The sequence below is a fragment of the Amaranthus tricolor genome, chromosome 2, assembly GCF_026212465.1.
Source record: "Amaranthus tricolor cultivar Red isolate AtriRed21 chromosome 2, ASM2621246v1, whole genome shotgun sequence".
Lineage (NCBI taxonomy): Eukaryota > Viridiplantae > Streptophyta > Magnoliopsida > Caryophyllales > Amaranthaceae > Amaranthus > Amaranthus tricolor.
The window spans coordinates 13680742-13688255 of NC_080048.1; the positions used below are offsets into that span (position 1 = coordinate 13680742).

General features: G+C 36.1%; 1 pseudogene; it reads right to left on the minus strand.

Moving 5' to 3' along the window:
* Positions 1-36: 36 nt before the first annotated feature.
* LOC130804912 (protein COFACTOR ASSEMBLY OF COMPLEX C SUBUNIT B CCB3, chloroplastic-like) lies at positions 37-5781 on the minus strand (annotated as a pseudogene).
* Between the last annotated feature and the right edge of the window lie 1733 nt (positions 5782-7514).

The following is a 7514-nucleotide window of genomic DNA, read 5'->3' on the forward strand; positions in this document are numbered from 1 at the left end:
TTTTGAATGAATGTCAAAGCACAAAACTTAAAGAAATCTAGAGCTAAAGCCTCAACTGAGGCAACTATGTGTTGTTTTAATATCCCAAAATTTGCATAGTTACATATTTATATGAAGTGTTGTATAAATAAGACTTAGTATTACAAGATACATCATAATGAGTAGTGACCATCAACTCTCTCGGACATTTTTGTCACCTATGTCTGTTGGGAAAGCAGAACAAGTAGCCCTTGGGGTCCTACTAATATCTAATTTAGGAAAATAAGTAATCCAAACCAAACTACGGGTGTTACATCCACTCCTCCGAGAGGTGGAATCACTTTGCGTGTAGGAACAAGAAGTGGTTCTGTGGGTGCATACGCAAGAACATACGGAAACTTGCCCAACGGAAGTTTCGGATACCACGACATGACAATCCTTAAGATGAAAAGGAATGAAAATGCCGAAAGGAAAGGTCCTATAAAAGGAATGACAGCCTTTGCTGTGGCTGGGTCCAAACCCGTTAGAAGTAAGCTATGCTTCAACTCATTGAGCATTTGTGATGTTTGAGTGTACTAATCTTGTTATTTGCTGCACCACCCAATAAATCAAAACCAAAGCATGGTTGAGGAATGATTATTCCAGGGTCTTTGTGCAAGCTTTCAATGCCTGATCGAATCGTCACTCCCAAGATACATGGAGGACTATATCGTGTAATTTGTGGGCTTTGAACCAGGTTTCTTCTACTCGTACTCCAACATCTTTTCTGCGTAAATACAAGTTTGGTGATGAGAAAATTGCCAATATAAACTACTAATAATAATGGGAAAAACAAATTAATGGGAAATAATTAATGGAGAAAAATTGGAAAGGGAACTTTTCTATGAAGTACTCTATTACTCTAAGTATTTTAACTCTTCTTTTCTTCCACGCCACAGCTTGCTCTCACCGCCACCCCCACCCCTTCTTTTCTTCCTTCTCAGTTGTAGGTGCGGAAATCGGCCTCAAATCGTCACCACTACAGGTAAGTTAGCGCCTTCACGCCGACAGCCTCATCCCCACTCTTTGTGTCAATGTCGGTGGTTCGACCCCTTTAATTTTCTGAAGCTGCATTTCGGATAACCTTCGTTTTATGAGCTGCTTTTTTCAGTGAAGAAATTTGCTCCTCAGATTTCAATTTTACTTGAGGTAAAAGCTTTACATATTCATTATCAGTTGTTGGGTCTTGTGTTGAATTTTGTTTTGGAGCTCGGAAATTTGTTTTGCTGATCGAATTATCGAATTTTGGGTTTGCATTTGGTTTTGCTGTTTTGATATGTGTGCTGAATTGTTTGTTCGAAAAATTTGTTGAGTTGAGATTTGTTTTTGTGCCTGAATTCTACAACGATTATATTTCTACAATACTATTTTTTTTTCTTCTGCTTTTCTTCTTGCTTTTTCTCCTATCAATTCAGTTTGGTGTTTTGCTTTTGAGTTTCCCTTTGGTGTAAACTCAAACAAAGGTTTTTGATTTATTTTTATTTTTTTTGAATTTAACTTTTTGGTTTTGTTATCATATCTTGGAGTGTTCTCATACCTTTTGAAAGATTGTTCTCATACCTAGTAGTGTTCTATTTTTCTTTTATTTAATTATTTATTTACTTATTTATTTATTGTATCTATTTGTTTTTTTTTATGTTGATCTCTGTTAGTGATCTGATTATAACCTTTTACCTTAGTCCGTAGTAGCTGAATATAGAGTTAGGAAGCAATTATGGTCACCTGAGGTTAGATCCAAGGAAAGGGGGTCACGGGGACAACGTAAGCAGAATCTAGAACTAAGCGTGGAGACTTGGAACATAGGTACCCTAGAAGTCAAGTCGTCGGAGTTGGCAAATGAGCTTTCTAAATACAAGATTCATGTAGTATGTGTTTCAAGAGATTAGGTGGAAGGGGCAAAAAGCAAAAGGTATAAAGGGATATAAGTTGTGATATGCAGGTCTGGACGGCAGACGTAACGGGGTTGGCATCCTAGTGTCTAATGATATCCTAAGGCAATTGGTTGAAGTAAGTAGGTGTAATGACAGGATTATGCTAGTTAGGATAGTAGTGGGGGAAGAAATCATATCCATTGTCAGTCCGTACGGGCCCCAAGTTGGGCTCGATGAGCAAGTGAAGTGCGAGTTCTGGGATAACCTGGGAGACCCCATGAGAACTATCCTAGAAGATGAGAGTTTTCTTAGTAGGAGACTTTCACGGACATATAGGCAGAGATGCGGGCAACTATAACTAGGTTCATGGAGGGTTTGGTTTGGGGGCAAGGAATGAGAGTGGGAGAATTTGCTGGAGTTTGCGCTAGCAAAAGAATTGGTTATAGCAAACTCGATCTTTAGAAAGAAAGATGAGCGTTTGATTACATATAAGAGCCGCGGGCATGCAACCCAAGTTGACTATTTCTTAGTGTGCAAGGGAGATCGAGCCTCATGCTTGGATTGCCAGGTGGTGTTGGTACAGGGATGCCCACCCAACACAGGCTTTTAGTACTGGTTTTCAGGATGAGGTTGAAAATCATAGAGAAGAAGGTCGAGTTCAGGGAAAAGATCATGTGGGGGAGACTCAAATGGGATATGGTCACAATCCTGTCAAGCAAGATAAGTTATATTGGGCTTCCCAAGTCAGTCAGAGGATGCAAATGAAATATGGGTGAACATGGCAAAAACCATTAGAAAAATGGCAAAAGAGACCTTGGGGGTGTCGTCGGGTAAACCAAAAGTGTTCAAAGAGTCGTGGTGGTGGAACGATGAGGTGGAAAAGGAAGATAAAGGATAAAAACAAGAGACTTTTAAGGAACTTATGACATGCACGGAAGAGGAGGATAGGACAGAAAAGAGAGTGAGCTATAAAGAAGCAAAGCAGGCGGCAAAGAAAGCGGTAACGGAGGTAAAAATCTGTGGTTATGAGGACTTGTATTGGAAGCTTGATACTAAAGAGGGGGAGAAGCAGATTTTTAAGTTGGCAAGGACTAGGTCCAAGTAGTGGCAAGACTTAGAGGCAGTGAAATACATCAAGAATGAGGGAGGACGAGTTCTCCTGAGACAAGAGGACATCAAAACCAGATGGCTCCAGTATTTCTCTCAGCTACTCAATGAGTCTAGGGGGCCAAAGGAGGCGGATAATCAAATTTCTAACGTCCAAAGACCACTGGAATATGGGTCAACGAGTGATATTACCACAGAAGAAGTAGGAAAAGCTCTCAAAACAATGGGGAGAACAAAGGCAGTCGGGCCAGATAACATCCCGATTGAGGTGTGGAGGGGTTTAGGAGGACAGGGCATTCGTTGGCTGACAAATCTCTTTAGTATTATTTTGAGGACACATAAGATGCCAGAAAAATCGATGAATAACACACTATTACCTCTGTTTAAAAACAAAAGTGATGCGCAAGTATATGGGAACTATTGAAGTATCAAACTTCTAAGCCACACAATGAAATTGTGGGAAAGAGTGATAGAGAGGAGAATAGACAAGAAACGATGATTAGAGAGAACCAATTCGGTTTTATGCCAGGAAGGTCAACCATTGAGGCAATTCATGTTTTGAGGAGACTGATGGAGAAATATAGGGAGCGAAAGAAGGATTTGCATATGGTGTTCATTGACTTGGAAAAAACGTATGATAGCATACCACGACGTGTCATCTGGGATAGCCTTAAGGCTAGAGGTATTTCTTCAGTATACATTATGGCTATACGAAATATGTATGATAGTGTTTCGACTAACATGCAAACACCGGTGGGGATAACAGAGCCTTTTCCGGTTAAAGTTGGACTAGATCAGGGATCGACTTTAAGCACTTTCATTTTTACTATATTATGGAAGAGATTTCTAAATCTATTTGAGAGACGGTACCGTGGTGAATGCTATTCATTGACGACATGGTGCTGGTAGCAGAAACTAGAGAGGAGGTTAGTAATAAATTGGATGAGTGGAGAAAAGCTTTAGAAGGTAAAGGGTTACATATTAGTCATACGAATTTGCACTGTGACTTTAGTGGGACATCACCAATAAGTGAACCAGAGGTGTCCATTGATGAAGCAGTTGTTAAACGTACGACCAAGTACAAGTATTTGGGATTGATCATTCAAAGGGATCGGAGATTGACGGAGATGTAAATCATCGTATACAAGCGGGTTGGCTCAAGTGGCGAGCAGCCACCGCGGTGCTATGTAATAGGAAATTACCAAGCAAGTTAAAAGGAAAATTCTACCGGGCGGCAATCAGACCTGCTCTGCTATATGGAACCGAATGTTGGCCTGTAAAGAAGTTTTGAACATAAGATGAAAGTTACAGAAATACGTATGCTAAGGTGGATGTGTGGGCACACATTGATGGATCAAATTAGGAACCAAGAGTTTAGGGACAAACTAGAGGTAGGCCCTATTTCTGGAAAAATGCGCAAAAATAGATTGAGGTGCTCTGGACATGTGCAGAGAAAGACTTTCGCCGCCCCTATGAGGAGGGTAGAAAACATTATAGTAGAGGGTAAGAGGAGTCGAGGAAGACCTAGGAGAACTCGGGATGAGCAAATAAAAGTTGACTTACATGAGTTAAACCTCTCTGAGAATCTGATTAGAGATAGGCGTAGTTGGAGACGCCATATCCATGTTTTAGACTACTAATGTCCTCTTAGATTGCCTTTCGGTGTTCTTACCATCTTGCTTCTCTCGTTTCCTTTATTATTAGTTTTTTGTTTTCTTTTATTTTGTAGTTGGTCCTACTTATTTATTTAATTTATGTGCATTTAATTTATCCTTCCCGTGTAGCTACGTCTCCTTATCTTTCTCAAGCGGGGGGACTCCTTTGGTCACGCTTTCCTTTATGGGTATGAGTTGCCGCCGTTCTTCCCTCCACAGACCCTGTCTATAATTTTTCTATGAGCGGGATACACTGGGTAGGATGATGATGACTCTATTACTCTAAGTAAGTCTACTATTTACCTAGACCCGTCTAACGTAAATATTTACCCAGTATAGTATCTCATTCTCTATGCTTCACACCTTCTTCTATGTGGTTCAACTTGGTTTCTTCTGTATCCTGTTATCGAATGACTGCGACTCAATTTCAATCTCTTTTACTTACCTTGTTGCATCTCCCCTACCAAAATATTGTGCAACCCATTTTCTCCCTCTTTGATTTAATAGAAACATACGCAGGAGCTGTTCAAATAGTGAAGACTCGCTTATTTTCTCCTGTAAATATATCAAACCCAGAAAAATTCAAGATAATTCCCTCAAAAACTCTCCCTGTAACAATCTCCTCATATAATGTACTACCTTAAATTTTCAAGGGAATCTAGGTGACCTAGATGAATTTAACTTAATTCTGCAAGCATTCTCCAATAAACAGTAACAGAGCAGGTGTAATAATTCGCAGTTACCTGAAACGTTGAACGTTGTATCGAATAGAGTTTCGGAACGTTCGTACACGAGTGGTACGAAAACGAGATCCAGGTCACCGGCGGCAACGTTCCAGTTGCTAACATCAGAACCTTTAAAGCCATCCAAAATTAGTGTTTAGAGGAAGAAAATATGCAGTCTAAAACACTAGAACCCTAACAAAAGAGCAGTTTAAAAACAAGATAGGAGGATGAAGAGATTCTACCGTCGTCAATGGTGGTTGAGGCTCCTGTTAGTGTTGTTACAAATGCGCAACTCTTTATCCTATTTTTAATTGCCACCGATCATTTGTCACGGTGAAACCTTCTAGAGTGTATATATGGCTCTTATAATTGGAGTATAGTTGGTCTATCAGGGGTGTATAGTTGACGGCATCTTATTCACGTCTCAATAGGAGGCTATGTCTTTTCCACCTTTTGTGTTTTTTTGCCTTGCCTTTTACGTTTCACTTTTTTAATCATTTCTCTCTAATACCTCCTTTTTTTACTTTTATTCTTTCATTTTTATTTATTTTTCATATTATTATCTATAGTTAACGAGTGTTGTAAGTTGCAAGCTTTCGGATAGTTGCAGGTTTTACTCTTAGTGGAGATATTTCTTGAGCCAAGGGCCTCTTTGACGACACTCTTCTTTATAGGTATGAGCTGTCATTGTTCTTCTCTCCCTAAACCCTGTTCATAGTTCGCTATGAGCGGGATACACTGGAATGATGATGATGAATTAAGGGTGTATAGTAGATGGAAATGGAAATTGTGAAAGTTATATATGAGACGTGTTATGAAATTTCGGATGAGACTTTGAAATAATGTCTTATTTTTTTAGTAAAATTTTAGAATGGAGAGGAAAACAATTAAAAATAGTTACAACATTGTCAATTTACCCATATTATATCTTGATTCTTTTATTTTATTGATGTCAAAAGTGTCATTTTCAAATAAATCTTAGTGTCACAACAAATGCCCTCCTACCCCTTACGATACTAAAAGGTGGAAATTGGAGAGTTGAGACTTGAAAGTCTCATGCCCGTTCCCCAAAAATAAGCATGATACTATGTTTAATTGAAATCTCAATTCTAAAGTCTCAATCCCGTTCCCTCATGCCAAACACTCCCTAGAACAATATTAAAAGAAAAAATTAGCTATATAATAATTTAAGTTTTTTTATGATTTTCCATCAACAATTACAATTTTTGATTAATTATGAATAATTCTAATTATAAGCTTGTTTTTCCATAACAATGTTTGTTAACTTATTACCTATCAAATAATTTTATTTTCATTTAACTATTTTTAAACTAAATAAAAAAAAAAGAAAACAAACACCCACCTTCCCCTTCAAATAACCACCACTAAGGGTGTATCAAAGCCGGATATTGAATTGATCAAAATTGAATATCCGATTTTTCGGATAGTGAAAATCATTATCCGGTTCCGATTCAAATTAAATTGGATATTCGATTTTTTCCATACGAATACCGAATATCCGATTATATTTATTTTATTTTATTTTTTGACTTTTAAACAAAATATTTTACTATTTTTTACACATAAAAACTTAAGATCATTTCGATCTTTTTATAGCCAAGCTTTTTTTAAAAAGTTGAAAAAAATCGTTATAGGAATATGGTAGGATGTTTAAAAGTCTAATTTATTTAACAAAATAAATTATTATACAACTTAGTTGTAGTTCATAATTGTAAATATTATTACATTCAACAATATATATATATATATATATATATATATATATATATATATATATATATATATATATATATATATATATATATATATATATATATATATATATATATATATATATATATATATATATATATATATATATATATATACATATATATATATATATATATATATATATATATATATATATATATATAATATAGTATATTATATATAATATAATTATATATATTAGGTATATCATATATATATAGTATATATATATATATATATATATATATATAATTATATAATTAATATATATGTATAACATATATATATATATATATATATAATATATATATATATATATATAATATGTATACATATATATTAGTATATAATATATATATATATAT